The sequence below is a fragment of the Aquila chrysaetos genome, unplaced genomic scaffold, assembly GCF_900496995.4.
Source record: "Aquila chrysaetos chrysaetos unplaced genomic scaffold, bAquChr1.4, whole genome shotgun sequence".
Taxonomy (NCBI): Eukaryota; Metazoa; Chordata; class Aves; order Accipitriformes; family Accipitridae; genus Aquila; species Aquila chrysaetos.
Genome location: NW_024470381.1, coordinates 216,570 through 233,290, shown reverse-complemented (window position 1 = coordinate 233,290; position 16,721 = coordinate 216,570). Strand labels below are relative to the sequence as shown.

The window sequence follows — 16,721 nt, the reverse complement described above, 5'->3', positions numbered from 1 at the left end:
AAAAACTTTGTAATTTGGATACTGCTCCACTATCGCCACATACGACCTACAGGTCACCTGAAGAGGGAGGAAATAAAACACTTTTTTAAATGCATACTATCTGAAAACAGCTGATGGACAATTTTTTTTTTCCTTCACCAGCAATTTGCAGATGAAACAGCAGCTAGCAGGGAGTATATTGCACAAGTGCCGCATATGCGGCGTCTCATTAATCTAATCAAAAGAGGAAACAGCAAAATACCTACTCAAATGCATCTTGCAAACTAAAATAGTCCAGCAAGACTAATAGCCCCAAAAGACTGAATACATGAAAATAATTCTATAATGCTGAAAGCCCCGTTGGGTTCACTGCTCTAAGTTACTGGGAGGCAACCTCTCCACCCTGTGGCAACTTGATATTATTGTAAGTGCTTCTAATTGTGGCTTTGCAGATGCTGCTAATTCAGTTGACTTCTAGGACACTGTCAGCCAGACTGGATTTCAAAGTCAAACTAAGAATTTTCCCCTTCTGAGCCCATATGATGGCATGCTACATCTACACCGGGAAGGGATTCAAGTCAATAGGAGCAAGTCTGTAGAGCAAGATACCCATGCTACATGGTTTATTTCTCGCTACTCCGATCCCAGTGGGGTCCATGAACTTGATGTCCTTCAGCACCGAGGAGCATGTGTTCTGGTGTAGTTTCGTCTTGAAGGACCCTCTCTCCTGCACTAGGAAAGGACACAAACCCAAGACACCTCTGATTTCTCAGACTTTCCCTATTCACTCTTAAAACAGGACCAGAAGGACCAAGCAATGGGTCTGTTGTAGAAGCAGTTCTTGGCACAGCAAAGGCATTGCTGCTATGTCTATCAAACTCATGACCACAGCAATGTGGCTGCTGCTTGAAATTTATGGCAGCAAGAAGTTTGCTGCCCCAAACCCGTGGGTCCTTGCCCAAAGAGTGGGTCCTTGCCCTTGCCTACCTGCTGCCCCCTCCTTGGGGGGGGGTACCTTGCAGGTTCTTTGGCTTTGCAACCTCCATCTCAAAGGTCTGATATTAGTGCGGCATTAGTGGCCACGTCTTCACAACCCTTCTGGCTGGTGGGAACAGGCGGGGGTGGCTTAAAACAGCCTAGTTGTGGGACACAGTGACAATTGGGACAGAAGCTAGTGCTCCCCAGGATACCGCCAGAACTGTAACGAGAGGGCATATAATTAGCCCACTTGGAAGAAGTTCAGTTGGGAGGATGAGATGCTGAAGGACGAAATTAATTGCTTCGAGATCAAACAGAAAGGAGCTGGGATGGGAAGGCATCAGGCGCATTCGAATGAGTTTGAGGTTAGCAGCGCGTACCCCTGAGAGCGTGAGAGCCGAGCGTTTGCTGAGAGAAGCTTGCGTGCCAAGAACAAACACGAAGCCAGCCTCCACCTCTAGCTGTCCTGGGGGAGAGGAGCCTCGACACCGCCTGCGATCTGGCAGAGGCAGCACTGCAGTGGGAAGGTGGAGAAAAGGCTCTGCAGCGGAGCTGGTAACCATCACCTCATGGCTCAAAGCATCCGAGTTCAAGGGGAAAACCGGCCACCATGTCACCAAGATGATGCTTCTGCACTCTGCAGAGCTTCGCACTCCCCCCCCGCCCTGCCCCCAACAGTTCAGGTTTATTCTGCTTTCCAGAATATTTTATTCTGTTTGTCATTTTCAAGAAACTGCTTGACAAAGCCAAAGAACAGAAAATCAGTGTCCCATAGCACGCATGCTCACAGATCCAAATCCAGGGAGCAGAATCCATCCCAAACCCCCATCAGAGCAAGGAACGGCTCTTGGCTTCTTTTCCCAAGGCTGATGCACCCTCCTGACCTCAGCCAAACTCAGATGTGTCCAAAGAGGCTGAGAGAAATAAACCCACCAAATCTGTATCTGGTTTTGTTTTGGTTTTTTTTTTCTTTTCTTTTTTTGCTTTGCAGAGGTGCTTTTGTCTTGAATCCCAGAGGTGATCAACTGAGCGTGAGATTTATTTGTCTGCTTACAGCACCCTGCCCAGCCTGGCACCATTAGCACCATGGGCTTTTGAAAGCTGAGCTTTACACCCAGAATTCAATCACAGCTCTACCTAAAGCATGGACAAAAAGCATAGGATTTAAAGGTCTGTGCCTTCCTTGAAGGAAAAATAGAAGCTACGCATGCACACCCACTTCAGGGCATGCCATCCAAAACATAGCTTAGATCTAGGTGAGCTAGAGCTCCTCTAAGGTATTTCAGAAGAAAAGCTTCTGCACCTTCCTCATGCTGTTGTGTCTTCAGGCAGCAAAGTCTGAAGCGGAGATAAAGCTTGCGCTGGATCAGGCCTCAAGATACAGAGGTCTACCAGCCATAAATACTGGAGCTGCCGTTGAGGATAATATTGACTTGTGTTAGGCAAGGGAGCTGCAAATATATCCAACTTCTTGCAAACCATTACAACTCCCTCCTTGCATGTAGAAAAGTCCCTGGGTCTGGACGACAAGGTCAGGGTCCAATAAGAAGCAGGTTGTTAATAGGCAGCATTTATAGGACAGCCTGAAATACCATTGCAATTAGCAGTCATCTTCAAGGTGATTAAACATGAGCTGACATTCGGGGTGGTATCTGAGACTTGATCAACATGGATTGCACTGAAGAGTAATGCTGATTTTCTTTAAACAGGTTAGGCTGCAAATCCTTGTTCTAACATACATTTTGCTGTTGTGTTAAAAATCAACAACAACAACAACAAAAAGAGAACACCTTAAATAAGAGAATGTATGTGCTAGAGACTCCAACCCTTCTCAATATGACTTCATCCAAGGTCCTCAGGCACCTTGAGGAAACATGGGACCAGACTATGAATGAGAAGGGGATTTTTTTTTTGCTCCAGCCACTTTCCCATGTGCCTTGAAATGCCCACAAAAATATGGAATGATTCCAATTCTAGCTGCAGCTTACCTGTTCCTGGCTGATGTCAAGTTGTAAGGTAACATCTCTGAGAAAAAAAAAGAAGAAAAAATAAATCAATGAGGGCCAATACGAGATGCTGCAGCAAGTACAAGAAGCAGTCTTGCAGCTTCAAAGCAAATTGAGAATGGATCTTTTCATTACCTGATTGACACATACTTAGTGGTGCCACAGGCCAACAAACTGATTTATTTTCAGTGGCTGGAGCAGCAAGATAGCAAGAAGAGGCTTCTCTTCCCATGGGAAAAAAAAATTTTAAAAAAATTGAGCACTACTCGCATCCCCTTTCCATTGCACAAAACTCTCGGCACCCATCACTGCCAACAAAGACGCACGACATGAAATACCCTTGTGCAAATTGTTACAAATTTATATAACTGTGTTTCTACAAAATGCCTTTCTACTGCATGCTTGCAACCTGCAGAAGAGAAAACATTGGAAACCTGCACCTGTGAGCTCTGCTGTGAGATGGTGTCACACTCTCCTGTAAATAGCAGATGGGGACAACTGGGTGGTGGGTATTATCCTATAAACAACAGGCAAAGCACCACATAAAGAAGCAATTCGGAGAATGCACAATGCTGAGCTCTTGTCTAGATGCTATTTTCTTTGATGATATGGATTTTACTCTCTTGATATCACCTTGCACTTGCAAGAGTCCCCAGGCTCTCAGCAGAGTTTTGCTAAGTGCATCGCAATGTTTCCTCAGGAGCAATAAAAGTGGCACAGTGCATGTCCGAAAAAATTAATACCACCCGCTTCAGTTGTGCAAAACATAATGTTTGGACAAAAAAAAAAAAAAAGCTGACAGATGCATTGTTAACCTTATTTTACGGCTTGGAAGTGGGAACAGAAAGCAAACTCAGGACTCCCAAATCACCAGCGCATTCAACAGCTTAGGAGAATTATTTTGGAGAGGCTGGGTCTTCGAACTGCCAACTGCAGCAAACTGCCTGACATGCAGCATCTAAACCAGCAAAAGGCCTCCTTCAAAACACCTATGTGTTGTGGTACCCTCCCAAAGAAGCAACTTGCCCTGCCTTGGAGCCCTCCTATAGCTAAAGAAGGGTTGGGGAGGCAGACAGACCTTTAAGATGACCTTCAAGAAGAGGTCTGCAAAGATTGTCACCCAGAACAGGCTGCCGGCAGCTTCCACACAACCTGCTACTAATAAGTCTTGCATTTTATGCACTAGTTAAAATGCTAGCTTTTTTTTTTTTCTTTTATTTTAAATCTACACAGCAAAATGGTGTGACAAACAGGCACTGAAGACCACAGAATTATATCAGCATCTCTGCTGTGCCTTGTAAAAATCATTCCTTCTTTAAATGTGCTCCTGAGGACAATATTTATTTAGAATTAAAAGCCAGCAGTACATATTTCTCTGGGCTTTTTTTGCAGTGTTGAGCAAAGGCCTGTGTTTAAGCTGAAATGGGATGGGTACTATTTTCTGCGTGCAAAAGCACGAAGCTCCAGAAGTATCAGTAGAAATGAGAGACTCATTGAGACTCAAAGATGTAGCCCAGTAGATAACAACTATGGCATTTCTCATCCCAGATGTTAAATGGTATCCAGCAGCTCACCTCAAAACTGGCACAGAAGGGTCAAGGTTGGATGGGATCTCTCTGGTCCAATCCCCCTGCTCAACCAGGGTCACCTAGAGCTGGTTTCCCAGGACCACGACCAGATGCTTTTGAATGTCTCCAAGGAAGGAGACTCCACAACCTCAGCATTGGCCTTACCAGTGTTGTGTTCAGGGGAAGGACCACTTCAACCTGCTCGCAACACTCCTAATAGAGCCCAGGACACTGTTGTCCTTCTTCACAGCAATGGCACATTGGTGGCATATGGTCAACTTGGTGTCCATCAGGACCCTTCCTCCAAAGTTGCCTTCCAGCTCATTGCCGCCAGCACATCCTGGTGCATGAGGTTGTTCCTCCCCACATGGAAAAGGAGGAACATCTTCTGAACATTTGACCCTAATCCCAAATTGAATTATACCACAGCAGCTTTTCTGCAAGCCTGGCAGGTCTGAAGCTGGTTCTGAGAAGCACAGAGAAGGTGATTTAATCTTTTTTTTTTTTTTTTTCTTTTTCTCTAACCCTGTGGGAGTTTATTATTGTTTACAATAGATTCTCTACATTAAAGATGATTTTAATCTGAATCTTAGAAAGAACAATAAAAAGGCTGTTAGAACTCTACCAGAAATTTAGAGATGCATTTAATTAATTTGTCGGGAGTTAGTACTATAACTGTTTCAAGTGTGATCAGAGTTCTGCATAAATACGCACAGAACTTGCTGGAATTCTCCAGAGAAGATTTAAAACCAGATTTAAAACAAATACATTAGCACTAAAAGCAGAAGAAATTGTTCTAAGCACAGCTTTCCCCTCCTGCAGCCAACTCCGTAAATCTCACGCATTTTAGTTACCAACAGACAAAACCTCTGCCTGTGAAAGATATCCTCCCAGCTTTCTGGGAAGAAAATAAAGTCCACTTAAAGCACTGCAGCAGTGGGATGGTCCCACCAGGAGAGAGAAACCGAGGTCTTTCTGTTTCCGCTTGATTCTTACATGTCCCGCTGGAGACCAGAAACATCAACTGGTTTGCGACTCCTTGCTGTCTTTAGGAAACACCACTGGCAGGCATGCTCAGTTATTTAATGTATTTGTTATTTGTCTTGATCTGTTCCTCACCCCTCCTGAATAAATGCATTAGAGCGGGGAAGGCAGCATGTTAGGCAAGCAAACTAGCTACCAAAGGGTGGCAAGACCAGTTTGGGTTTAACGATTGTGTTTTTGCATGCAAATTCTGGGGTGCTGGAGGTAGGTCTGCAGTTTGAACAGCCAAGAGAGGAAAGGTGGTAAAGGGCAAGGATTTGAGTACCTGCTTTTAGAACGCAGTCTTGCATGCAAAAGGTGGTAGTGCTATTCAGCACATATAGCCAACAAGCACTCGGCAGGAAAAAGTGAGCCACAGGTCATGCTTTGATAATTCCCAGTCCTTTCTGATGGTAGTCTTATGCTTCCAGCCCCCAGCAATAAGCGAACACATAGAGTTGTTAACAGTGAAAAGCCCATTACCTGCTCTATCAGTAGCAGCTATAATAAGCAACTCCAGATCCATGGCAACTGAATATCCAAAAAACCTCAGTGTCATGCATGTAGGTGCTGTATTACCAGACAGCACCCACAGCTGCAAACAAGCAGCCTGACTCACGTGCAAATTGATGCATTCATCAAGGTTACCATACATCATTTTCAACACTGACCTACATATGCCCTAATCTTGGGCAAACCCATCCTATTCCCCAAGGGTTTTTTGAAAGCGTGACATGCCATGGTTGTTTTGCAGTGGGGTGGGTCTCCCAGGTATTCCAGTCCTGGCAGAGACACAACCCACCCATGCGTCCAACACACACTTCCAGCAGTCCTCCCCAAACCCTAGTACCGGCTCATCCATCCGTCCTCTGCCAATTTATTTCAGCCTCAAACACATCTCATGGTTCATTTTGTCCCATCTGTGTCGCAGCAGGTTGTCAGCTCCATCTTTGTAAGAAGACCTCATAGAGGCATCCAAAAAACCCCCCCAAACCTCTTCTTAATTTTTCCAAGTTCAAAAGTAAGTTGAGAAGGCATCCACTGTCCTTCACTAAAGGACCTGGTTCAATTGCACCAGCTATGGAATCCAACTGGAACACAACACAACAGTAACCTTCACCCCATAGCAAGAGAAGAGTTTTGGGTAGCTCCAATTCTTAAAGTTTTTAAAGTCATGACCACACAAATTCTTCTTCCCGTTGGATCTCAGAGCACAAAGGCTTGCACCACAGCTTATTAGCCAATGCTCACCCTTAAAGGTGAGGGCAGGCATTAATAAGAGTCATGCAATGTGTCACAAGTGCCAGGCAACTCCCAGTCTCACCGGGAAGGGTGAATGTCCTACAGTATCCAGATGGTGACAGCCAGCTCCACACTTACTGAAGATAAATGACAGTATTCATTTAAAGTGCATGAATGGGACTGCATCTGCAGTTTGATTCAACTGAATAGGCCTCCTGTCATACTCAGTACAAATTCTTCTCTAAATGATTCTGCATTTTCACATACAGAATGATTCATTTTACTTTTTTTTTTAAAAAAACTTTAAAACCCCCTAAGACTTGGAAATTAGCATTGTCTCCTTGTCTGGAATAAGGTTTAACTTGGTAGAGGAAGCAAGCAGGTTAGAGAAACTCAGGAATGTCTTTAACCCAGGTGCTTTAGCAAAAGCAAGAGCTACCTAAAGAGTTGCAGTGTTGTAGACACTCAGTTAGTAGCATCAGACCTTAAGGTCAGAAGCTGCGTCACCAAGAAAATTAAAATTCCAAGATAAGGCAAAGTAAAGAAGGTTATTTACTCTCTTGATGCCAGAATTATTACAAAACTGAAGAACAGTTAGACCTGACCGCTCTCTACCATGCTGGATGCAACAACAGCTAATGCTACCCCAGATGCAACCCCTCCTGTTTATACTAGCAAAAGAGCACCCAGACCAAGGCAGTTTACCCTCCTGTCCAAGGGGCAGCTCTGCCAGCTCCTGTGTGATACAGCCACACCACAGCAGGAATGAGGGTAAGCAGGTTTTTACTGGAGAGGTACATACTAATGCCTATAGGTCATCAGCTGATGGAGAAGTTCACCATCCATCAACAGAAGACTTGTCACCAGCCAAATCCTGAAATGCATGTCACAGGAGGAGCAGGGGGCAACGTTTCTTTTGGCACCCATCAACAGGAGAGGACCAGAAGAGTGTGTGGTCACCGAAAGGCATCATCAAAGAGACAAACCTCCACTTCCATTGGTATTCCAGGTGCACGCTTGCACTGTTTATACTAAACACTAATTATTTCATTTCCTCAAGGATGACTCTGTAATTAACAGGGAAAGAATAGGCTTGAGAGGAATGTAACAGGGAGAGCTGGCAAACAACAAGACAAAGAACAAGCAGCAGGTACCAACCCCAACCTTTTTACCTCCCCACCCTGAAACAGGGAACATGCAGCACATGAACGCATCACACCAGGCTACGGGAATCAGCTGCGAGGCAAAGACACATCACACCTACAAGGAGGCAGAAAGGCAAAGGACAGCCATCCCTTGCAGATCTTCCTAAAGACACATTTGACACCTGTTGGTCAAAGGAGCCTAATGGCAAACTCCAAGAAACCTTCTCTCTCGTTCCATGACCCTACAGTTCCCTGCCAAACCAATTAGAAAGGTCTCCACCTACTTGTCAGCTGTGCAACCACTCGTCCTGAATTTCAGCAGCCTCAGGATCCAACTTGCCTATCAGCTGGGCAAGTCATCCTGGAAATAAGAGGACCACACTCTTCTTAAACTGATGCAAAGTCTGACTTACTGCACTTGCACCACTGCTGCTGCCCTCCTGTCCCCGGGACCAATAACGGGTACTGCAGAGTTTCAGCTCACCCAAGGTCACAGTGCAAAGCTGTGGTAGGCTGGTACTGCCACAACCTCCCTTGAGCATCTCACTTTGGGCTTTTTGGTCTTGCACTGAAGCACGTGCTTTGTTTTTTGTGTATTTAATAGGGAGGAAGGTGCTGCTTGCTACTCACTGCTCTGACTGCATTTGCTGTTGTAACTAAAAATGGTTGGAAAACGAGAGATTAAAAGACAGTGGCTTCAAGGTAGGCTAGAGGGGGAAAAAAAAAAGAGCAACAGTCAGTATCAGGCAGCAAAAATGCCTGTAGCATGATATAACTCCCGTTATTCCCAGCCCTTTTTACATATCTATCACCAAATCAGTCACCTCACCCACGAGCACTTCTGCTGCAGCAGATGTGGCTCCGTTTAAGATCTGCAAATGGAGAGGAAAGTAGGTCAGCATTACTCGAAGCTCCATCCCCAGCTGCATTGCTAGGGATCGCGGCGATGTAGGGGTTTGTTAGTATTCCTGTTTTACACATCCAAAACATTAAAGACTGATGCTGCTCGTTACAGAGCAAGTCAGAGGCTGATGCTGCTCAGCACAGCTCACGAGAAAGCCAAGCTTCCAGCAGAGATAAACTATGGTCTAGTGCCCCAAGCAATAGAAATAATGTGATAAAGTCTCCAATAACATCAGTACGGGTGAACACTGGTTTCGGTCTTTATGTTTCTTATTGCCCATGACAAAGTCCTTGACCCACGCAAGTCAACCAACACTCTGATTTAATCCTATTGCCAACACCAATGATAGCCACAACAAAAGTACAGGGTTTCAAGCCAGCAATAAACAACCAAACAACACCCAGGAGCCTTGAATTTTAAATTAGCTTCTTCCTTATGTTTCAGGATGCACTGAGATCGCTGAATGAGTAATCTTTCTTATATCCCTGCATAGGGAAACTCTACAGAGAGTGCAATCACACTGTTTATTGCAGGTCTTCCAGCAGCAATTTGAACTCCAGTTGAGGCTCTGTCCAGGTCAAAGATGATCCTTTCATGCAGATTCCCTAATTCCCAGGGCACTCGCAGCAAGCCTCCTGCTTCCTCCTGGTTTTTTCCCATTTATACTGTAACCAAGTGCTTTTTCCCTTTCCTGCCTTTGTCCCCACAAGACCCCCATGCCTGCAGCAAAAAAAAGCATCCTCTGCACTTTCAGGCAGAGAAAGGTTAAAGAGCACCTGAAAACTACACACTCAAGAGATCTAATTTATAGCCATGTTTATCAGACCGGAAGATGCAGCCAGCTGGAAAAAAGGAAGAAAAAGCAAAAACACTTGACAGAGCAGGTTCAAAAAGTCTGAAAGTTATCCTTAACTTTTTTACTGCAAGGTTAAGAGAGAAAAGTCTGATTTTGCAGGGCAAGCAGAAGAAAAGTAGCGTGATTAAGATCCCTGTAACACCTCCATAAGCATATGGAAATCTACAAGAAAGAAACAATCCCAGGTTTTGACCGGGTCTGCGGTGCAGAGCTTTGTAAGGAAAGATAACCTCCACATAGATGTGGCAGTCAAAGCGCAAATAAAACAAGATAAACTAACGCAATCGTCCAAAAAAAGGTCATCTTGAATGCCATAAGCTCTCACCAGGCAGTCAGCAGAAAAAAGTACCTACTCAGCTCAGCGTGTGAAATAAAAATTAAAAAAAACCCAAAATCAAAACAAAACCAAAAAAGAGGCTGCCAGTGAACCTCCAATCCAAGCAAAATACGACTCTCAAGATTTATTTGCAGCCAGGTTATTTGCCCAACAGCTTCTGAACAAGACAGTGTGAGAAATATGAACAACATGGCTCTTTTATTCTCTAGACTACAAGATCCTGACAACCTCAGCCTTCTCTTTGGGAATAAGAAGATTGTCCGTAAAGAAGCTGGGGAATGGCAAACAGCACAATCATTATTAAATTAAAATATCAACAGCCAGCCCTGGGAGCATGGCAGCACCCTTTCCTTTAACTCCTTGCTATTTTTCAAGTCTGCAAAGAGAAAAATGCTCATGCCCTCAGCCAGACCATGCATGATGGACTCCAGCCCCAAACTCTTTAACTCTATGATACCTCTTTGACTCCCATTTTTTTTGCACTAAGCATAGAGAGAAAGAAGCGACAATGCTGTTGTGTAAGAGCACTTACAGTCAGACCCCTCTGTATCCTGCTGCCAGCTCTGCTTTCTCCAGCACATCAGTTTTCCATGAGATGCACAATCCAATCAACTCCCTTGTGCCTTAGGTAGGTCCTAAGGAGTTCCAATATCTGGAGGCATGGCATAGGCATAAGACAGGTGTATGAGTACCACTATATACCACTCTGAACCCAGACTGTATGAACGCACAGCAGGTGTAGCTGGAATTGCGTGTATGCAATAAAATCTCATGAACTACAGACAGGGTGCAAGGTGGATCTCATGTTGGATGTGCTAAGGAGCAACCTAAGCTCCTTTGAAAGCATCTGAGTCTAAAACTCGTCAACAGTACATGCATAAGCAGAACAACACTGAGGAAGCATCATCATATTAATCAACAGACCGCTCCTAAATGAGACCAGCACAGCACCTCTTCTAGCATGCAAAGGCAGAAGCTCAAAGCACCACAGGAGAGACTTGACAAAGTTTTTTTGCTCCATAATATTGGGAGAGCTGAGCTGCAAAAGCATCTCCGCAGCAGGGGACAACACAGTAAGCGCACAGATATTTGGGGGACAAATCGAACCGGTCAACTGGTCTGAAGTTGGACGAACAATACCAGAAATAACCAGAAGTGGGTGCAGAGTCAAGAAGTCCTGCATGAAATGGCTCATTGCTGCCTTCCCCTACTCGGGAGGGTCAAGGTAGGGTTTGGGGCAGGAAGGAATCCTCAGTTTGCCTCAATCTGTTTTGTGGCAGAGGGTCTATATCCATGGAAGACATCCCAAATGAGCAAGAAAAAAGAAGGGGGGAAAAAAAAAAGATAAATTTCACCTGAAAACAGGAGCTTTGCAAGAAGGACAGAACCCAGCTTCAGACCCATGTTCAATGCTTCACCTCTCCTTTGAGTCCAATAGCCTCGGCTGGACTGCCTTCTCATTTCAAAGGTGTTACTGAAATAGCAATGCCAATTTGGGTTGTATTTAAGCTTTCCCGTTCTTAGATTGAGTTAAGCCAATGTAACATTGAGAATTTGATTTACCCTAGCAAAAAGCCTAGCTAGGAGCTTTATCTTATGCTGTGAAGGCACTATGTTAATTTTCGTGCAGGATCCAACAGAAAAAATAATTTTAAAAAAATGAGCTTAAGCCAAGCTTGTACTTCTGGGCAAACTGCTCCATGTTGTGAAGTCACCACCGAGTTGCAAATATCACTGCCTGGCATGGAGGTATCACCATCTGCCACTTTGCTTAGGAGGACCCTTTACTGAATGAACAAAGAGAGGCATCGCTGGAATTTGCCTACTCACCCATGAGTGAGAGGGCTGTGCCAGAGTGGCAGGAGGCATGCTCCAGACTGACAGCCAGCTCCAAGAGACGTTTAATAGTCTGGCCTTGCTCACCGGTGTGGGACGGGCTTGGCACAGGCTACTCTGCTTAGGCTGGAAGAAAAAGCAACTGCTCGGTCTCAGTGCATCTGCCAGTTCACACCGATTAAAGAATGGAAAAACTCTGCAGACAAACACCAAGATCAAAAGTGAGAGCAGTCAAGTTTAAGTGCACATATAAGGATGTTATCCTCAGGTCTTTTAAGAGGCCAGTAATTAAGCAAAACCGCTCTTTCTCATCATCACCAGGCATGCCTCACCCCAGTGAGAGTCTTGACAAACACCAACACACATATACAGGAAACAAACAGATGGCTGCGTCCCAAAGAACAGCAGCCCAAGATGAACACTAGAGCAGACCAGCGATGAAGAAGATCATCACACAGGGGTTGCTGACAGAGGTTTTTCCACTTTGCTACAGCCTCAGGGCTCTCAAACCTTGGTTATTCATCCTCCAGCAAAGTTCACATTCACAGCCTGATTGAGGTTGGAAGGGACCTCTGGAGGTCATCTGATCCAATGACCCTGCTCAAGCAGGGCCACCCAGAGCCAGCTGCCAAGGATCATGTCCAGACAGCTTTTGAACATCTCATGGATGCCTCCACAACTCCACAACCTCTATGCAAGCAGAGATCAATAGGACTGAGGTCAGGGTCTGCTGATGGGTCCTGTGCTGGAAGACAAGAGACAGATTATATTAATTTAGTTCCCATCCACTGTCACTAAAAAGAGATGCATCCTCAACCCCTCGCACATCTTCTTGCTTTCCGAAAAGCCAGAAAATGTGCGTACTCACCACCCTCCCCTATTGCTTCATGCGTTCATTACAAGCCATGCTTGCTAGATATGGCTCTACTATTTTAGCCGTGTCAATGTCACACCACCACTTCATGTCACCAGCTCATCTTAGAACTGTCCTGCACCCTCCACTGCCTTTTCCTCGCTCTGCACTATCCCCACTCCCCAGCCTCCCAGCAAAACCCTCCAGCTCCCCTACTTTTGCATCATTTTCTGAGTTCACCTAATGCTGTGGCAGATCTCTCAGAACCTTTATGGAAACCTTCTCTCTAGGAGCATCCAACAGCATTCAGAGCATGCTCTGATGAGCATACCCATCATGACCCGATGCTCCCCCAAACCCATTACCCAAGGGGGGACACCCCCTTTGCTCCCCCCACTTCGATCAACACAAGCTTCTTGCTACGATACGGGTCAGGTGGACTCAGAATTGAGGACCCCCTTGGACAGTGTGGCTCAGGACAGACTTTGGGGGAGCTGCTGGATGAGAAGAGCCCTGAAAATCAAAAAGGAAGAAGCCTGGATACCCATTGATGATAAAATTTCTGTTGGTACACTAAGAAATCGTGGTGTTAGTTATCTGTCCATGTAGCCATGGGAAGATCATTTCAACCTCTGTTGAACTACTTAAGATTCATGCTATCTCAGTCACCCCCATACACTTTATCTCATGAGGAACAGCACACTGGGACTTGATTTTCAGCACCTATTTAGGATAGATGTATAGACAAATACCTACCTTTGAACAGCTGCCTTTTAAACCTACATCTCATGGGTGTAAATGGCAGAGGAGGAAAGGTGAAGCACCATGGCTCTGTCCCATCTGTGGAGAGGCAGCTGAAGGTAGAGCGCACAAAAATTTCACAGGTACCCATGACATGATCGACATTTTTTCAAAGATAATGCGATTTTCTCTTGAAGCTTTGGATGAAAGCAGACTTTCCTTGCCTTGGGCAGAAGCCAGTCAGGTGGAAAGGGACAGCAGGAACAAACCAACAGAGCAGAACATGGTTTGGAAAGAAGTTCAGGATTTGGTATAGAAAAAAAAAAAGCTTATTCTCACTGAAATCAGACAGACACAAGCTGTTAGGCTCGCTGTGCTAGCCCAGCCCTGCATAAAAATCCCCCTCGCCTGATCATTTGGTCTCATGTTTATCACAGATTTTTATTAAAAAGACAGGACCTGAAAGCTTAGTTCTGCTCTTGCTCTTCTAAGATAAGCAGGCAATTCCAGCTTTGCACTAAAAATAACAAAAATCAAGCCCCATACATTTAAACTTTCTGTCTTTCAAGTCACTTTTACGAGCTCAGGACCACAAGCCAAACTAGCAGAAGCAATCTTTTTCATGAATCCCATGCAAGGGTGACATCAGATGATGTCCAAATTTGTCCAATTTGTGCAAGCACAACCCTGGAGATGGCAGTTGGTCAAGCTGGTGGAAATCTCAGCTTCTATAGCAGCTCTGCAATGGAACAAGCACCAAACAGAGCCACAGGCTCTCTGGTGCCCGTTACATCCTCACGTCACAGCAACTGGTACTGTTGACCCTCAAGGAGAAGAGATGGTGATCTACCTATGGTGATCTACCTCCTTTTGGCTTTGCCACAGACCAGGGGGCTTTGGCCAAAACACTCAAAGTAGGAAGACCAAAACCCATCCCTGGAAACGTTCAAGGTCAAGTTGGACGGGGCTCTGGGCAACCTGATCTAATTGAAGATGTCCCTGCTCATTGCAGGTGGGTTGGACTAGATGACCTTTAAAGGTCTCTTCCAACCCAAACCATTCTACGATTCTATCATTAGACATCATCTCCAGTTTATACCTAAAATATTTTGGTTGGAACAACAAAAAGCTGAGAACCAGTAAATAAAATGAAGGATGCAGGAGGGGGAAAAGTGAGCAAGACACACCAACAGACATTTGTGAAAGACATATTGCTAGTTAGCAGGAGCAGCAGTAACAACTTGTCTGTGCTGTCGTTGATGTTTCAGATTTCTAGCCTTTTCCTGAAATTTTTTAATTAAAAGTGTGACTAAGTCTCTAGCTGCTACCAAAAAAAAAATTAAGTAAGGCTGTTGCTGACAAATAGGCTACACCAAGCAGAAGTTGCTGGCTCAATATAAAGCCACCGAGTGTGGTCCTATGACCCCTAACAGGTCAAGGTGGGGATCGTCATGATGTTGCCACCCTGAAATATATCCACGCTGCTCCATACGTTCGCTGCTTATTTTTCCTTTTTTTCCTTTTCTCCTTCCTTCTGGCCACCTCATCTACATTTGTTCAGCAGCTGAGGCCACTGCCCTGCAACAAAACACCCCGGGCAGCTTTCCTCCTCGGCTCCTGCCTGTAAGTCCCTCGTCCAAGAAGAGGGAAAAATCCTTTCATCGCCAAGGAAAATTGTCCCCGAAGCTTGTTTCAGTCTGGCAGGGAGCAGATGAATCATGCAACGGGCCTCTGAGCAACAACAGCAGGAGCCAGCTAGTGTTTCAGAAGAGGTAGTTCTGGGGCCATGGCCACTTCGCACAGTGAATACATCTCATGTTGGTCTGGTGTCAAGTCCTTCTCTTTACAAAAAAGGAATTTTTTTTTTTTTTTTAACGTAAAATAAGTCTTCAAAACAAACATCTCATTACTAAGTATACGATGGGTGGCTATCTAGAAAACCTCTCCTTACCATAGAAATGTTTTAGTGAAAACTCTATAGCTCCATAAAATGCTACGTTATAAAAGTGCCATCTGTTTCTTTACATTTTCCTTCCATCTGGGTATTTTATAGAAAGATTTTATAGCCTTTTGCACTTTTATATACATCTTTAAAAAAAAAAAAGCATACTAAATGGGCAGGATATCTATTCAGAGCAAGGGACAGGAAGGTGAGAAGGCTGGGAAGGGATAAAGAACTTGAAGGATATCCTTGAGACATTTCAATTAACAAAGAGCTACACCCCAGCAGTGCTGGATTCCTTCCTTTTTCTTTTTTTTTTTTTTTTGCAAATGGTAGGTGACTTTACAATGAAATACAATTTGTTTCTTCCTTTTAATAAACCATCTCCCTCCAGCTGGGAGAAAGAAATGATAAAAGAAGAAGAGGCTGTTTAGGATTTAAAGGACCATTTGAAAACTTAAATCCTGCTGGAGAGGGCAGAGAGGGGCTCTCATCTCACGGCACAGCAAGAGCACTGTGACTATGACATTCTTCCCACCAGCAGACCAAAAGATTAAATAATAAACAAGACAAAAGGACAGCAAGTCTCCTTTGTACTGGCGTTGCACTGTGCCAGCACATCTCCAGAAAAGCTTATAGAGTCACAACACAGTTGTACTCACTTTTTTCCCCTGTGTTTTTTCTCTCTTCCTGGAACTGCAAGAGAAAAAAAAAAAGAAATATCACTGCATGTTATTTGAATCCTGATCGCAAGTGCTTCCGGGCAGGCACCATCATGTCACGAGGAGACACAGAGGAAACCTTCCTACTGCTCTTCTCCATGTGCAAAATCAAAACCTCAGATAAATACTTAAAAGTTGACCACCCCTGCTAAGTTCATACCAGTATTTCCTTAAGAGAACTTGATCCTTTGGTGAGCTACAAATGCCTTATTGGTAAAAACTGATGCTACACAACAAACCCAAGGAGGATAAGAAGCAGCCAGACACGCTGTTTTCTAAATCCTCTCATGTTCTCAAATATTTATTGATGGACACATGCAGAGTCAAAACCCCAAAACTGCTGTTCAAACAGTACAACCATAACATGCTTCTCCATCGCCATCCACAAATGTGCTCGAGCTCTCACGCTGCCTCCAAGCTTGCTGCCCTCACAAAAGCAAACAAGCCCCCATTGACCCACACCTTTAATTTTTGGTCTCCACACTGGCATATTGATCAATAATTCCAGATGCTGTGTTCCTATTTCATGCTTCATCATTTAAAATCCTTTATTCAGTGGCTTTTCTCCTATGTTTCTTCAGAGGAAGTT

The 16,721-nt window shown here is 44.6% G+C and overlaps 1 long non-coding RNA gene across 1 annotated transcript; it reads right to left on the bottom strand.

Moving 5' to 3' along the window:
* On the bottom strand, positions 1–12,094 carry LOC115337683. The gene is made up of 3 exons (XR_003922220.1): positions 11,869–12,094; positions 6,405–6,645; positions 1–57 (listed from the first exon to the last, which is right to left on the bottom strand). It is a non-coding gene; the product is annotated as an uncharacterized LOC115337683 (long non-coding RNA).
* Between the last annotated feature and the right edge of the window lie 4,627 nt (positions 12,095–16,721).